At 38.0% G+C, this 18930-nt stretch overlaps 1 protein-coding gene across 1 annotated transcript in view; it reads left to right on the forward strand.

Annotated features, from left to right (window-relative positions):
- The window catches only part of LOC120527721 (limbin-like), a 220501-nt gene that overhangs the window by 66432 nt on the left and 135139 nt on the right, over window positions 1–18930 (forward strand). The gene's annotated exons all lie outside the window — the stretch shown is intronic.

Here is an 18930-nt window from a genome sequence, read left to right on the forward strand (position 1 = left end):
GCTCTGGGTGAACTGTGGAGACAAAGAGGGAGTTGTTTTGGGCTCGCCTAAGTAGGAAGGAACAGTGATCCGCTGATTTTGGTGTTGGGTTTAGTCTGATTTTAAGTCTTGTTTTTATTCTCACGGATTTCCACTATTTTGTGGATTATTTATTTATTGACATTTGGAAGTACTGCACTTTAATGGACACTGATTGTTTTGATTCATGAACTGTTTAATAAAAGTACTAGAGCAGTTTTACACAATCCGCTTGCATCGTGTGGTGTCCTCATTTGCTCGGCTCATCCCTCAGGAAATGTTATCAGTGGTGGTGCATTCAAAAGGGTTCCAGAGGGAACTGAAAGCATGGAGCCAACCTGTACTATCACAGGCACAAAATTAAATGTACTTTTATAAAAATTGCAAATTTTGTTTATATTAGGCCTGTGAAAGTTGTTAATTTTTTTGAGTAATGTGTCCTGTTTAATGCATTAAAAAATATTGTTGCATAAGGCGAACGCCTCAGGCAGTGCTTTGGTTATGGTGGCATTGTCATGTTTGTTTTTTTTTGTCTCTTTTTTAACATAATGAAACAAAAAAGTTAATTGTGTACCTAAAGAATTACATGCACATCTGGTACCATATTTATATACAACCTTTAAAAATTGTATGAAATAAAATTTTCATTTAAAGTTTTAAAATTTCGTATTACTTAGTTCACAGCAATACGCCACATATCAATATGTAGAAGTGGTGTTCATTTTGTTGATTTATACAGGTACATACTGACATATGTGTAGGGAAGTTGGGGGTTTTATGGCAGTCCTGGTCCTAGTGAAAATTACGCCCTCTCTCTCTCTTTTTATTTCATGTTTCTGTAAGAGGATTTAATCAATGTCATATCATATAAGTGCTAAATAAATTATCTTTGAGTGGCATTAAAACCAAAATAAGTCTCTAGTACAGGCATCACTAAATAACAGACCTGAACCCAGCACTATCTGGAACATGATGCATTTCTGATAAATGAATGAGAATGACTGATAACATTCATGTAGCAATTTTTTTTTGTTCCTCCTTGTGGTGTGCACGTCTATTTGTGTCATTCAACGGAGAACAAATCAGTGTGATTGTTACAGTGTATGGGTAAAATTTGCGAATGCCAGAGAAGGAAATAGCAGAAACAAAAAAGTGACAGGGAGCACGGCTTATTCCATAAAAAGGAAACTGAACTTTCAAAGATGAAAGGACGAACCAATATATGTTTATTCTTCCTGCGTTTCTGCGGATAGTTCAAAATCGGCTTATTTTATGTGTTCTGAAACCGAAGCTTTAGGAAAAAGCGCCACTGTGACAGAAAAGGTTGATCTTTTGCCCAAACATATCCATGACAGTCTGAAGTGAGGGCATGCAAAATAATCAAACTGAGAACCCACTATGACAGATCAACCAGAGTCCTCTCACATTCATTTACTGCCCAGCAGCATGCAAATGCACGTTTAATTAAAGTAGCCAGTGTAAAATTAAAGGACCAGTGTAAAGAAGTGCACTTTTTACTTTTATTCAGATGGTCCTGATTTCTTTTACTTAAAATGTGGTTGTGATTGGCCTACTTTCATTTTTTATTAGAGTTTTTTTATTTGTTTTAAATGTTATGTTAAAGATAGTTATTTGTATTCCGTACAAATACTAGGCCAATTAAATTGAAAGGGTCCACATGTTTAAAGTCCTTACTGAAAATTGAAAATAAATATTGTTGAAATGCTGTGGTAGTTATACCTTCTTTATTTTTATAGACATTCAATGACATTCAGTGACTACACATATAAGCATCTGAGTTATTGCACAAATGTGAGATTCGGACCTTTGATAGAAGAAAATTTTGTTGGTTGGCCTTAAATTTTAATTCAATACCCCTGCTCTTGTACCTCTGTATTTAACTTGCCATTCGGCCAGGTAGCTTACAGTGCTGACTGCCCTAATATAATGACAAAATTCTACAAAATAGAAGTGCAATGATTATCCCTACCTATTATTCCAATTTGCAGTATCTTGGCTAATTTATGCAAAGAATGCAACCTAACCATCCAAGTAATGCACAGTGTCAATTTTTAAGTGAGATAGCAGCTATAGAGATCCTTTAGTTTGCCAGGAGCAAGGTGTAGGTAGAGCCTTTTTGTGGTGGCACACTTTTTGTAACTGAAAAAATCCCAAGGCACACCACGATTCTTCAAACCAAAGAAACATTAACACTATAATTACCAAAGCCTACGAAAAAACTCGTAAACCCGACCCACCTTAAATATGTTAGCACCTCTCCGTCAATGTCTTTTGTTTTGTAAATGTGTCGATAAGCGCATGCAGCCTGCTGTCCCATGCTCCCACTGCCACAGAAACTGCAAAATTGCTCCCAGCCCAAGCCTTGTTTATTTGTGAGTGAGGTGCCGGTAGCTGTATAGTGTAAATAATATATATCGTTATTTGGAACACATGCATTTCATGTGTGTTCCGTGTTTACAAAGATTTATGTAAGTGTAGCGTGACAGAAATGTTGAACACATACCTAAAAGACAAACTTTTCTCATGTTTTAGTACTAACGACAAAAATTTGACATGAAGTGTATAATGTGTGACAACTGAAGTACAAATATCAAATAAGCACTTTCAAAAAAGGTAAAAATATAACAAAATAAGTGCAGTTTTATTCAAGACTATAACCGAAGAAAAGGAAATCGGGTTAGTGTACTTTGTTTTCACGACTGCTTTGGTAGTACAGTAGTAAGAACTACTGACTCATAATCAAGAGGTTGCCGGTTCGAGCCTTGTCGCGTCACAGAATTAATGTTTTGAGTAGTGAGCTGCTCTTATTGTTACTATTATACTGTACAATAAAAACAAACATTTGATTTGAGTGTGTAATAGCCGGTGTAAATGTATGGTACTTGTAAATATTAGTGTTTTTTTTTTTTATTCCGTTTTATTCTCTCAGTCGCGTTCACGCTCGCCCCAATCTGACACTGTTAGTTTTAAAGTAAATACGTGATATAACAGAGGTAAACTCAGATGAGGAAGAGGGTTCTAGATCGGAGAAAAAGAACAGAAGCCTTCCCCGCGAGAAACGTCCACTCACATACAAGAACAACGCAGCTTTACCAGTCGTAAAGATGAAAGATGGCATCGTTTGGATGCAGCAAGAGGTCTGGCGTCATCCTGCCAGTCAGTCTGCCCCACACTTGTCCTTCAAAGAAAAAAGCAGGGGTTACAGAGCTTGCCAACGTATCATGCAAAGTCCTGTTTGTGATTATGTTTTGTGATGGTCTTTACATTAAAAACATTTATATGTTACTTATATAAAAGCCAGATCGAATGCTATTTACCTATATTTATGTACTTATCTTCCTATAACGTAAAGTGACAAGTAAACTGCAGAGCTTCCTGTGTTTGATCGACACGGGCATGCTGACAAAGTACATGTGTACTGAAGTGACTTTAGCTGTAGGTAGAAGCTCCTGTTGTTAACGGTTCTGCCTTTGTCCAGAAACAGTTTCATAAGCTTTATGAATTTAGTCTTGGAAAGTCATTCTCCTGTGGGGTGACTGGGATCTTTTCCTTAATCCGATCAAACACATTTGTGTAGGGTGCAACACTGTCTACTGTGGATTGGTAGATCATCCCTTTCAGCTTTTTCACACATGATGTGACTCTTGTCTGCTTTAAAAGACCACATGTTTTTAGTCAGATGGACTTCCAGATTTTTATGTCTGCACCAGCTCCATTTACATATCTGCCATTATAGCTACTGATCCGAGAAGAACACTAACTACAACACTAACACTACAACACTAAGTCCTTCATCTAGGTAATGGTGTTCAGTATCACGTGTTTGTTCCTGGATCACATGACAAAGTCATCCACCACCATTCTGTATCCTCATAATGTAAACTGTCAATGTACCCTAAAATGAAGGAGTCATCTAACAACTTCGGTAGATGGCATAAATTGTAGAGGAAAGGAGACAGGACAGTTGAGTTTGTTGTCATATGCTGACTGCTTACCTCACTCTCTAAAGACTCAAAAACTGTATTTTTATTTTGTTTATTCCTTTTTTGTATAGACTAAATTATATCATTTGTAGTTTTTAACTTTAATGCAAGATTTGGTCTTGTACAGTAATTATTTATCTAAAAATTTTATGGACCACCTGGCAGATGTGCATACAGAGAAAGACAATTTTATAATCAGTTTAGCATAAGACACCAACATATATGCAGTATTTGCCTTTTAGTTTGGTCTGTGTGCTCTGTGAATTGATTAACATTAAAATGTTGCTCTCAGTAGATTAAACTATTAAAGGCCAATGCTTAAATGTAGTATTTGATTGAGTCTTGCCATTTTGCATTAGTCCTAAGGGAGCTAAGTACAGTATTTTGCTCAAAATGATTTTCTGAATGGTTTGCTGATTCCCATGTTAGTTGCCCTGCAAATCAGACTAGATGAGACAGTACATCAGTATTCTGCTTTTATTTTATGTAGCATAAAGTAAATATGAATCTTAAGTTTGTTAATCTAAAATAATGAAATTATAATGAAGGTTCATGAGCTGTCCATGCTAAGTAAATTTATCCATCTATTCTTTTAATTTTCACAGCTTGTTCTTTTTATTTAGAGGACTAAGGGAAGCTGGAGCTAATCACAAACGCATATTGCACACTAAATTGGAACCAGTCCACCATACTTACTCACAATCGCAATACCAGGATTTTGCAAATTAAGCTACAGTAGGATGTATACCTTATAATAGCAATTACATTGCAATTTTATATAAAGCAGCTGCCAGATGCATCAGATTTTTTAAAAATGCCTATAGAGCCACAGAATAATAACTTCCTTGTTTTTCTGAGAATATTTCAGACCTCAGTTTGATGAAGCTACAGTATAAAAATCACTGAAAGAATAAATGCTAGACAAAACACTACAAAAACAATAGGGACCACTACATTTAGGAGAAAATCCTTATTTATATGTTGTTGAACTAGTTGTTTGTCCGAAAAGAAATAGCTAATTTCCAGATTTAATGGAGAAAAGGTTTTGGCACAGAAACTTTTTTTTTAACCTTAGAATCGCTATGGGACACTGTCTCAGTGGAACAACTAATGTAATGCACATCCACAAATACTTGCTACAACAAAACCTTTTCTGTCAGGTATTCACAATTCATGTTTGCCAGAATACACACAAAATCATCTTCCTAGTGGTACAGCTAGTGGATATGTTTTTCCATCTTCAACAGCTGCTGTGAAGAAAAGTTCAGGAATTTGAATTTAGTTGACAACTAAAAGATTTGCCTTCATTTAAAATGTTATTAGATATAAACTTCTACATGTACCATAAAAAAGTAATTTACAAAACAGAATAATGGTCAGTTGCCAATAGGCTAACCAATCTATAAATGCTTTCAGTAGTCTTTTCAGCAAACCTTAGATTAGATAATATTTTTGTCTAAAGCATGGGAACTTCATAATCCAAATTTACAAGCAAAATTGTCCAGAGGTGTCCAAATCAAGATATTTCCAGCATAATCGCCAGCTGTATTAGATAAGGACATGCATACACTATGCACTTTTTTTCACATGTTGCAACACTGAGTTTGCTGTCATATTTATTAACTGCTTTTTACAGAGAGCTAATTAGAAACAGGCATGTATTATGTGATTTTTTTATGAAATTTTAGAGGCCTTTTAAACAATCTCATCTCACCATGTGGTGAGACAACTGGGCAAGACGTTATAGAGCCCATTCAGTTTGACACTGTAAGGAATAGGTCCAGAGGAGGAAGCAGTGCTGCTTCTTGCAGTGATTTTAGTGAATCCAAAAAAAATGAGGTGAAAAAAACAAATGTCACGGTAATATTTTAAAATTACAAATGTGCAATACTGCCAGGAGATTGTAGCTGCTTGTCAGTGTTCATAAATACACTGCTCAAAAAAGTAAAGTAACACTTAAATCACACATCAGATCTCCATGAACAAAATATTCAAGTGGAAAATCTTTATAGTAATATTGTATAGTTCGTTGAGAACAAAATAATGTAACAACGCTCAATAGAAACCAAAGTCTCCATCCCATTGAGTCAAAAATTGAAATTGCAGGCTGATCCATCTTGCTTGCATTTTATCATGGCAACTCATAATGTGACTCAGTAGTGTGTATGGTCCCCACATGCCTGTATGCACTCCCGACAAGTCTGAACATGCTCCTGATGAGAAGGTGAATAGTGCCCTGGGGGTCTCCCCCAAGACCTTGATCAGGGCATCAGTGAACTCCTGGACAGTCTGTGGCACCACTTGGCAGTTTTGGATGCGCCAATGCATAACAGTTCAGAGATTTTCAGTTGGATTCTGGTCTGGGGAACGTGTGGGACAATCAATGGCATTGATGCCTTCATCATCCAGGAACTGCCTACATACTCTGATGACATGAGGCCAGGCATTGTCCTGCACCAGGAGGAACCCAGAGCCTACTGCATAAGTGTAAGACCATACCTGACAGCAGTTGGGGTATAATTGCCTAGCATGTGGAGGTCTGTGTGACCTTTCAAGAATATGTCTCCCCAGATCGTCACTGACCCACTGCCAAACCTTTCATACTGGATGATGTTGCAGATGCATAATGTTCACAGCCGCGTCTCCAGACTCTCATGTCTGACACATTTGCCGAGTGTGAACCTTATCTCATCTGTGAAGAAAATGGGGTGCCAGTGACGTAGCTGCCAATTGTTGTACACTGTGTGTACAATTATTAGGCAAGTGAGTATTTTGACCATATCATCATTTTTAATGTGTATATTCCAACTCCAAGCTGTATTAACTTGAATGCTTATTGGATTTAAGCACGTCAGGTGATGTGTATTTGTGTAATGAGGGAGGGTGTGGCCTAAGGAGATCAACACCCTATATCAAGGTGTGCAGAATTATTAGGCAGCTAGTTTTCCTCGGGCAAAATGGGCCAAAAAAGAGATTTAACTGACTCTGAAAAGTCAAAAATTGTAAAAAGTCTTTCAGAGGGATGCAGCACTTTTGGAATTGCTAAGATATTGGTGTGTGATCACAGAACCATCAAACATTTTGTTGCAAATAGTCAACAGGGTCGCAAGAAACGTGTTGAGAACAAAAGACGCAAATTAGCTGCCAAAGATTTGAGAAGAATCAAACGTGAAGCTACCAGGAACACATTATCCTCCAGTACTTTCATATTCCAGAGCTGCAACCTACCTGGAGTGCCCAGAAGTACAAGGTGTTCAGTGCTCAAAGACATGGCCAAGGTAAGGAGGGCTGAAACCCAACCACCACTGAACAAGAAACATAAGTTGAAACGTCAAAACTGGGCCAAGAAATATCTGAAGACAGATTTTTTCAAAGGTTTTATGGACCGATGAGATGAGAGTGACTCTTGATGGACCAGATGGATGGACCTGTGGATCAGTAATGGGCACAGAGCTCCACTCCAATGTGGAGGTGGGGTACTGGTATGAGCTGGTATTTTTAAAGATGAGCTAGTTAGACCTTTTGCATTGAAGATGAACTCAAAATCAACTCCCAAACCTACTGCCAGTTTTTCGAAGACACTTTCTTCAAACAGTGATACAGGAAGAAGACCATGATTTTTATGCAGGCCAATGCTCCATCACTTGCATCGAAGTTCTCCACTGCGTGGCCAGCCAGTAAAGGCCTTAAAGATGAAGGAATAATGACATGGCCCCCCTTCCTCATCTGACCTAAACCCTATCGAGAACTTGTGGGCACTTCTTAAACGATAGATTTACGGGGGAGAAAAACAATATACCTCTCTGAAGAGTGTCTGGGAGGCTGTAGTCACTGCTCCACAAAAAGCTGATCGTCAACAGATCAAGAAACTGACAGACTCCATGAATGGAAAGGCTTATGACTGTTATTGGAAAGAAGGGTGGCTATATTGGTCATTGATTGATTGATTTATTTTTTTGAAATGTCAGAGATGTTTATTTGTAAATTTTGAGGTGTTTGTTTATTATTCTCACTATAACAGATGAAAATAAACAAGTGAGATGGGAAAATTTTCATTTTTCCTTTAGTTGCATAATAAATCTGCACACTAATAGTTGCCTAATAATTGTGCGCACATATGTATTCCCCTGATGATGTTCACACTCACATTTCCGTTGTGAAACATTCAAGTTTCAGGTTTATTAACATTTTGGATTGACTGATAGCACTGTGTTTGTTCCATATTAAAATTAATCCTCAAAAATACAACTTGCCTAATAATTGTGCACACAGTGTATTCTCTGCCAAATGCCAATCGAGCTGCACGGGGATGAGTTGTGAGCACAGGTCCCACTAGAGGTCTCTCATGCAATCCTAATGGTATCTGTCTCTGATAGTTTGGTCTGAAACTTGCACACCAGTATCCAGCTGAAGGTAATTTTGTAAGGCTCTGGCAATGCTCATAATGTTCCTTCTCACACAAAGGAGCAGATGCCGGGCCTGCTGCTGGGTTAATGCCGTTCTACAGGCTTGTCCGTCTCTCATTGTGTAATGGCCCATCTCCAGGTATCTCCTTCATATGGTACATATGGAGACCCAGGCCCCCCCGGACCCCGTGATTATCAGAGGCAACTGTGTTCAGAGGGTACAGACCTATAAATACATGGGAGAGAAGCTGGATGATAAATTGGACTGGACTGCCAATACTGATGCTCTGTGCAAGAGAGGATAGAGCCGACTATACTTCTTACAAGACTGACGTCCTTCAACATCTGCAATAAGATGCTGCAGATGTTCTGTCAGACGGTTGTGGTGAGTGCCCTCTTCTATGCGGTGGTGTGCTGGATAGGCAGCATAAAGAAGAAGGACACCTCACCCCTGGACAAACTAGTGAGGAAGGCAGGCTCTATTGTAGGCACAGAGCTGGACAGTTTGACATCCGTGGCAGAGCGACGGGCCCTGAGCAGGCTTCTGTCAATCATGGAGAATCCACTGCATCCACTGATGCATATCCAGACAGAGGAGCAGCTTCAGCAACAGACTGCTGTCACTGTCCTGCTCCACTGACAGACTGAGGAGATTGTTCCTCCCCCACACTATGCAACTCTTCAATTCCACCCGGGGGGGTTAAACGTTATCATTATACAAAGTTACTGTCTCTTGTACCTACATTTTTATCACTCTTTAATATTGTATTTTATCAATATGCTGCTGCTGGAGTATGTGAATTTCCACTTGGGATTAATAAAGTATCTATCTATCTATCTATCTATCTATCTATCTATCTATCTATCTATCTATCTATCTATCTATCTATCTATCTATCTATCTATCATCATAGAGGAGCTGGACTACCTGTGCAACCTGAATCGGCTACAGGTACTGCCTCATGCTACTAGTAGTGACAAAGACACTACCAAAATGAAAAACTAGAGAAGAATCATTCAGGAAGGATAAGGAGAGGGCAATTGTCTTTGGCCACCACCTGAAAAACTATTCCCTTTTTTGGGGGTTGTCTTGCTGTTGCCTCTCCAGTGCACCTGTTGTCACTTTCATTTGCACCAAAGTAGGTGAAGTTGATTCACAATCGCTTATGCATCCTAACTGGACAGATTGAGATCCCTGAAGCTTAACTGATTTGGTGTTAGACTGTGATGATTAAGTGTTCCCTTGCTTTTCGAGCAGTGTATTTATTTTTTAAAGACCCAATCATAACATTTCTCTGAAGAAATACCACACAGTGAATGATAATTTTGTTCTCCATATCTTGCACCCATAAACATTTCACTTCCATCCTTGCAAAAGCCAAAAAAGTGAATCACTTCCTGACAATTGAAATACATTGGGTCTGAATGTGTCTTGTATCTTGTGAAAGGCAAAATGTTGATCTTCATTGATGTTCTTATGATTTTCTGCCAAATGGAAATATCATTTGGGAGCTTGCAAGTCAGGCTAAAATTATGTCTGCCCTAATACTGAAATATGTGTGAGTGCTGTTTTTAGATGTTTTGTGTGAGTTCATGCAAAAAGTGTTGCTATAAATTGCACTGTACACTTTAATTAAGATGATTTTGTGTTTTTTCTCATGCGTAGTGTTTTTGTACACACTTCATTTTATTTTTTTTGCTAGTTTTGTTTTTGTTAATTTTTCATTATATTTATCTATACTAATAAAAGGCAAAGCCCTCACTCACTCACTCACTCACTCACTCACTCACTCACTCACTCACTCACTCACTCACTGACTCATCACTAATTCTCCAACTTCCCGTGTGGGTGGAAGGCTGAAATTTGGCAGGTTGATTCCTTACAGCTTCCTTACAAAAGTTGGGCAGGTTTTATATCGAAATTCTACGCGTAATGGTCATAACTGGAAGCAGTTTTTCTCCATTTACTGTAATGGAGATGAGCTTCAACGCCGTGGGGGCGGAGTTTCGTGTGACATCATCACGCCTCCCACGTAATCACGCAGTACATAGAAAACCAGGAAGACCTCAAAATGCGCTCAAGAAAACATGCATTATATAATTGAGAAGGCAGCGAAACAATAAGAAGCGAGTTCTGCTACTTCGGAAACAAAGCACGATGTAAACCTACACTTTAAATTAAGTTCATAGACAGGCTGCCGCTGGCGTTTGTAATTTAGTGCCTGCCCATAGAAGGCCGTCCGTCAGCGGCAATCCAATAGCAAACTGCCACGGGTAAATATTCACGGGTGAAGGACTGTGCTTATGGAGAAAGATGAGATGGTCAGGGTGGTGTTTGACACAAACTCAGCGAAACTGCGAGAGAAAGTTTTAAGTGCCAGGACTAAGGTAACATTAAATAAAGCTATGGACATAGCACGAGATGGCACCAGCACAGCTGGGAACCTTCGATGCAAGTACACTGAGTGGCTCACGTGAACTGACGCAGTGCACAGATAAAAGCAACAGTTCCAAAGAGCGCTGAACAAAAACCGAATTACACAGTTGAAAAGGCAGCAAAAAATATGAAGCGTCTGATAAGCATATTCATAAATGCAGCTACTGTGGAAACAAAGCACACGGTGGAAAAAGTCAATGTCCTTTACAACGATTGACAAACACGGAATGTAACTTGAACACAACACATCGTACAAATACGACCCTGATTGAAAGAAATAATGATAATCAAATCCTTGATGACAGCAACATTCAATAACACTCACAAAACAATTACTGTATATTGACAATCATGTTACGTTATTTTTAAAATGTTCCCTTTTCTTTTTCATAACTTCTACTTCTCCACTGCGATACGCGGGTATATATTTAAATGTATATATATACCCCTATCTACAGTACATACTCGCATAGACAAGCCACATTCTGTGGCTCAATTGTAGAGTCTTAAGCCTCTAATGCCGACATTCGAGGTTCGATTCCCGAGAGGGGATGCACTGAGTATGTACGCGCGCTACTGATTCATTTTACCTTCGCATCTCCTTGGTTTGGGACGTATGAAAAATATTCGGTTAGCGCAGAATCATGTTACGTTATTTTTAAAATGTTTCCCTTTCTTAGCACAAGCACAGCTGAGAAGCTTGATGCATGTACTCCATAGCGCGTTAAAAAATAACGCATTTAATCACACTTTCAATTCCAAGCAAGCGGGAACTTTTGTCAATGCATCATTTCCTGGTACATCCATTACACTGATGCACACATCACAGCTACAAAAATGTTAGAGTCGGAATAAAGCGCGTTCCTACGACTGATCATTTCGACTTCCCGAGCGAAGCCTTGATAAAAGCATGGTTTTGTGCACACTGAAAAGCAAGGAAAATTAGATGCATTACAGAAAGCGGACTTTGTGGCTCTTACTGGGGATCATTGGACTTCCGTGACCGTTAGTAATTCTAATTACATCTAATTACAAAATGTTCAATGATCTCACTGTTTTAGCCTAATGTACAAAATAATTTTGGCTAAGGTTACTCAGAGTTTAAAGATTAAGTTGGTCAAATTACCTTTTATGTTTCTGACTTATTTTTTTCAGAAGAATAACTGCACTTTATGTTGAAATTTTGGTTATTATTATTTAAAGACAATACTATTCTGAAAATCTACTTAAAGTACTTAAACTACCACTTTATTTTTAAGTCTGCCCAATTTTAACCAGGGATGATATTTTTGTTTCTGTTTTGAATTCAAATGCAGTTTAAAGGCTTTTTTTTCAGAAATTAAAACAGCTTCAGTTTACAATATTCATGTCCATGTCTATTATTTGATTCTGTCGCCCATTAAAACACTTTTAAATTAAAAAAAAAACCATTTGCGATTTGGGGCAAATTTACGTGATTACATACGATTAATCAAGATTAATTCTTACACAGCCTCTAATTAATTGGATTAATTTTTTAATCGAGTCCCACCCCTAATATATATATATATGTGGATATATATATGTAGATTTGTATATATAAATGTGTATATACAGTATATACAATATATGTGTATATACAGTATGTATATATACAGTATGTATATATATGTATGTGTGTATATGTATATATATATAACTGTGTATATATATGTGTATAGATGTATATATATATATATATTTATATATATATGCCAGCAACACTCAATATCAATGACAAAACAATTACATTAACAATCATCTTACGTTATTTTTAAAATGCTTGCTTTTCATTTTCATAACTTCTTTAACACACTACTTCTCCGCTGCGAAGCGCGGGTATTTTGCTAGTAAAAATATATTAAAAATCCAGTTTTATATATATATATATATATATATAGTGGCAGTAGGGGGCGCTAGTGCTCCCTTGAACCCTCAGGTACAACTCCAGACACCAGGTAAAAGTTCAAGATTGTTTATTTTTATCCACAGTGCACCAAGCACCTTCCACACTACTCATTAACTATTAAATCACTATTAAACTCCAATAACAGAACACTAATCACTCCTCCTCGCCCAGACACTTTGCTCCTCTCCCACCCAGCACAGCTCAGTGTCTGGACTGATGCACCGTCCTTTTATAGCACCTGACCCGGAGGTGTTCCTGTCCCAGCAGTCCACAGTTCCTTATTCCTTCCGGGTCAGGGCAATCAGTCTTTTACTTCACCCCGGGAGCACGCCATTCCTTCCCGTCACGTGACCGTGACGTACTCCCGGGTCATAAGGCACAACAGAGCCCACAAGTCCCCTCACAGTGACTCCTGGTGGTCCCCAAGGTATCCAGCAGGGCTGTGTATAAACACTACAGAGTCCATAAGGCCCTGCTGGACCTCGGGGCACGATCCTGCTGTCGGGAGAGTTCCTCCTGGCGGCCTGGGGGTGAGGACCGGCATGGGAAGCCGGCAGTCCTCCACAATATATATATATATATTAATCATACACATCACACTTCACAAGAGGCATACCCTGTATCTCATCATTGAAATTGTATTTACAACATATGTATACTGCATACGTAATGGAAAAATGACTACCAAAACTGGTTTACCTTACCACAAATGTTTAAACATTTGACACTACATGTATTTTTCTTGTGCATATTTGTCACCATGCATTTTCTCAGTACAATGTTTTCAGGTAGGCATTTGTCCATCATCCCCTTTAAAACCCTAGAAGACAAAGTAAATAAGCATTGTTATAGAAAGTCTGATGAAAGTTTGTCTTGTTACCATTTATTGAGGCGAGAGTGCGCTTTAGCGGTATTATCTGGTTGCTACTTTTAGGAGAGATTTTGACAAAAAAAAAAAGAAAAATGATGCACAGTACTCTTAAAGAGACAAATGATTAGATCTTTGTTTGCACAGGAGGCTTAGCCACCTGGTATCCAATTTGATTTCCTCTTCAATAATGAATATTTTTCAGTCCTCCAAGTATATGCCATTTTATTTTAAACTGTTAATTAATTCCAAATATTTTAATATGTAATCATATAGTGCTAGCTCATTAGACACATCATCAGTAATGCATCACCGTAGGTGGTGTTTAAATCCATCTCTATAGCTAAATGAGATAATTGCAACCATATGTTTGGTCGTATGGCCCAGATTAAATTACACTTAAGATATTTTACATGATTTGTCATCAATTTAAAGGGGCAAACTGCAATTGCAGTTTTCATCTCCTGCCTAGGAACAGATAAACTTTGAAAAAGTTTATTCATTCATTTGTCCATTTTCTGAAGTCTCTTATTCCATTTACAAGGTTGTAGGAAGCCATAACATGTGCTGGCAGCACTAGTTACAAGGCATTGACCAAACTTGAACGTAATGCCATTGTAAACCACCCTCACTTATAAAGGACCCTATTAATCATTAAACAACTGCTTAACAAGCACAGTTTGGGGCTTTGGAAGAAAATCAAAGTATGAACAGAAAACCCACACAAATGTGAGCAGAATCTAAAAACTACACATAGCAAGTGAACAGCCAGAATTATGTCTTCATCTCAGATGCCAGCACCAGGTATGGTATTTTAATTTCTGCTGTGTAAGGAATGTTTCATTTTTTTGTTTCTGTTGATTTTTGTTAATGTTTATAATTCGTTACATCCATTTTCTAATGTGTTTGCCAAGTTCAGGATAGCGATAAACAAAGCTTACCACTGCAACGCTGGACACAAGGCCATCGCGAGGCAAACTCATACCTACACCTACACTTTCTCACTCAGTGTGGATTTTAGAGTGATAATTTAACCTAAGCATGTCTTTAGAATGTGTGAGGGGAAAAAAGAAAAATAAACAAAAACTCATGACCAGACTGGTACTTGAACCCAGGACTCTGAAACTGTAAGGTAACAATATTTTAAATACATTTATGTCTTTTGAAAAGAGCATGCCTGGAAGCCAGATCTTTAGGGAAAAGGCTAAAGTCAACCCTAATACCTAGTTCCACTCCTCTGTACTACTTTCCATATGCTCCACACTTTCATAGGAAATTAGAGGTTATAATGAGACTAAGCAATTATTTGGGCTTTTATCATTGTGTGTTTTGTAGAGTTGCATTTCAAATTGTGCATTGGTTTTGTTGTTTCTGAATCTGTCTTTGCTTGTGTGCTGTTCAGCCAAAGTGGCTTCACTCTGAAAACATTAGTTATGGAGGTTGCTTGTGCATTACATATGGAGGTGTTTGTTGAAATATTGTTGACAAACTTATTTATACTGACAGACTTCCTTAGATCAAATTAGGTAAGCAGGAAGAAAAGAAAAGATGGTGAGCCACAGCCTGTACAGTGTTATATTTCAATATATGATATTTCTTTAAGTTTTAACATTTTAACATATAACAGGTAAGTTAAAAGATTTTCATCCAGTTAGGTTTTTGTGTTGTGTCAGGCCAACTTGTTATAAAATGGTGACACAGAATAGCAAAAAGAATGAACAGCCATCAAAATAAGCAGAAACCCATACCAGACCCTCACGGGTCTGCCTAGAAACATGCCCCAGACAGCCTGGCTTCAAACTTAAAAGGCTCAAGCTTTAACAAGTTAGCAATATTTAAAATACTCAAAAGTATGAGAGGATAACTGTAAACTTCTGGCCTTTTGCTCTTTACTACAAATGATTTCATGACAGATATGGCGCTTTTCCACTGCATAGTACGGCACAGCACGGTTCAGTACAGCTCACCTTGGTTCGGCTCAGTTCGGCTCGGTTTTGCGTTTCGACTGCAGTTTAGTACCGCTTTAGAGTGGGCGGGATTATTCACGTGTCGTTATAGTTGTGCCGCCTCTACTGCCGTGACACCGTGGAACTTTTACGATAACACTCAGACAACGACAACACTTTAGCTCGACGACGCGCAAGGGTAAGCATCTAAAAAAAGCACATCACTAGCTAACTTTTATCACTGTTGCAAAGCATAAAATGAACTTAACTGCCAGTGTAACATTAAAATGCTGATTCTGTATATTACAGATCTTGTACATTTTGCAAAAAAGTCGCCGCAACAGACCATCTGTTTGGACATTTAACCATGCTTCAGAGTGGTGGGATTTGATTGTTCCCGGTTTTACAAACACTCAGTGGCTGGAGAACTTTCGAATGTCTGAAGAAACATTCATCCACTTATGCAACAAACTGCATCCAGCGATGGAGAGACGGGACACAAACTTCCGCGTGTGTGTACCTTTAAAGAAAAGAATAGTCAGTGACGCAGTAATGACGATTTTGTCCGGCCAATTAGTGACCAGCAGAGTTTACACGCCACGCTTTGGTAACGGTTCGGCGCGCTTGGAACCTCGGCTGAGGTGGTACTAAAAAAAGGACCAGGTACTGTTCCCAGTGGAAAACGCCCCAAAAGTGAGCTGAACTGAACCGTGTCGTGCCGTACTATGCAGTGGAAAAGCGCCATTAGTGACTTGGAGAATATAAATGTAAAATGCACAAGAGTGGCCATTTAGCCAAAGTTGGCAAAATGTGTTTTTCAAATACTGAAGATCTTGGGTCCTTTATTTATTTTCCTGCATAAATTGTCCTCCTGGAGTTTTTGTTTTCTTTCCTTCACTGCTATCTGGTCATATTGTAAAAATAACTAATTACTGTTAAAATCCAAAAATGTTAAGTAATAAGAATCAAAAGGATTTAGATATGTACATGGAATTCAGAACTTAATGTCAAATTACAGTAAGTCAAGAGTGGCATGTTTACTTTTCAGTGTGCTTTTACTTATTCTGACAAACACTGAAATATAACATGGACTGTGTATCTAGAATGCTAGCATGATAGGGAAGGTTCATATATATTCCATGTCATTGTGTTATAAATATTTCTTATTCCATATCCATTTCGACAGTCAGACAAATGTGAGACATGCTTATTTAATATAGAAACAAAACGCACAATTTCCTAAAATGCAATACACTTCTCTTGAAGTAAACATAGAGCAGTTTTTTTACCTCTCACTCACTTAATGTCATCTCAGCCAAGAAAACACAGCACAGCAGGCCCTGATTGCTACCCTGTAGAATTTAGCAAGAAATTGTCCGCTCAGCTAGCTCCCCTCCTATTAGCAACATTTACAGAAGCCAGAGATAACCAATCTCTTCCTCAAACCTTTCGCCAAGCACTAATCACTGTTTTTCCAAAACAAAATAAGGACTTATTACAATGTGCATCATACAGACCAATTTCACTTCTGAATAACGATATTAAAATACTCTCTAAAATCATAGCTAGAAGGATGGAGAAAGTGCTCCCCTCGGTAATATCACAAGACCAAACTGGATTTATTAGGGGCCGACACTTATCTTCAAATCTTTGACGCCTGTTTAATGTAATATACTCACCAACTAAATCAAACACCCCAGAAATATTATTATCATTGGATGCAGAAAAGCATTCAACATGATTGAATGGAAATACCTTTTTACTACATTGGAGAAGTTTGGGTTTGGCCGAACATTTGTGCATGGATTAAATTACTGTATACTAACCCAGAAGCTTCAGTTTGCATCAACAACATTTGCTCAGACTACTTTAAACTAGAACGTGGTACTAGACAAGGATGCCCTTGTTACCGCTGCTGTTTGCATTGCCATTGAACCACTGGCAATACATTGTCGAAATACTGATCAGATAAAGGGGATTAGCAGAGAAGGACTGGAACAGAAAATCTCATTATATGCAGATGATATGGTACTGTATATATCGGATCCAGAAAATTCTGTGCCTGCAGTCTTAGCAGCACTCACAGAATTTCAAAAGATCTCTGGTCTCAGAATTAATCTGAATAAAAGTGTACTCTTTCCAGTGAATTCTCAAGCATATAATATTAGATTAGATACCCTACCTTTTATCATTGCAGAACAGTTTAAATACCTAGGGGTAAACATCACAAGTAAACATAAAGCTCTTTATCAACAAAATTTGCTGTCTGCATGGAAAAAATTAAACAAGACTTGCATAGATGGTCAACCCTTCATCTCACACTAGCTGGAAGAATTAACACTGTTAAGATGAATATTCTTCCTAAGCTCCTTTTTATTTCAAAACATCCAATATACATTAATAAATCATTCTTTAAGGCAATTAGATTCAACAATAACCTCATTTATTTGGAATTCAAAACATCCACGCATCAAAAGAGCAACCCTACAAAGACAAAAGGCAGAAGGCGGCATGGCTCTACCTAACTTCCAGTTTTATTACTGGGCAGCAAATATACAGGCATAAGAACCTGGACACAAATAGAAGAACATACACAGGCTTGGACCGCAATAGAAGTAAAATCCTGCAGTACTTCTTTGTATTCCTTGCTCTGTGCTCCAATAAACACACGTTATCGGCAATATACAAATAACCCAATTGTGCTCCACTCACTTAGAATCTGGAACCAATGTAGAAAGCATTTTAAGACGGAGAAGCTTCTATCTGTGGCACCTCTGCAAGAGAACCACCTCTTTCAACCTTCACAAACATATGCAGTTTTAATATCTGGAAAAATTTGGAATTAACTTGCTTAGAGATCTTTATATAGACAACGTCTTTGCATCCTATGAACAATTACATTCCAAATTTAACATTCCAGCTACACATTTCTTTCACTATCTTCAAATCAGGAACTTTGTTAAACAGAACCTTCCAGATTTTCCTCATCTTGCACCCTCATCCATGCTGGAAAAATATTGCTCAATCTCAAGGACTTAGACTCCATCTCTACAATATATAAAATCATTTTACAATCCCTCCTTTCAAAGATCCAAGAGGACACTGGGAAAAAGATCTCTCAATTAATATATCAGAAAAGGAGTGGAAAGTAGCAATGCAGAGAATTCACTGAGCTCCATATGCAAAAGCATACAATTATACAACTCAAAATTATATATCGAGCACATCTGTCTCGACTAAAACTCTCCAAAATGTTTCCAGAGCATGATCCAACCTGTGAATGTTGCAACCAAGTCCCAGCCTCACTGTATCACATGTTCTGGG

Source organism: Polypterus senegalus, chromosome 4 (genome assembly GCF_016835505.1).
Source record: "Polypterus senegalus isolate Bchr_013 chromosome 4, ASM1683550v1, whole genome shotgun sequence".
NCBI lineage: Eukaryota > Metazoa > Chordata > Cladistia > Polypteriformes > Polypteridae > Polypterus > Polypterus senegalus.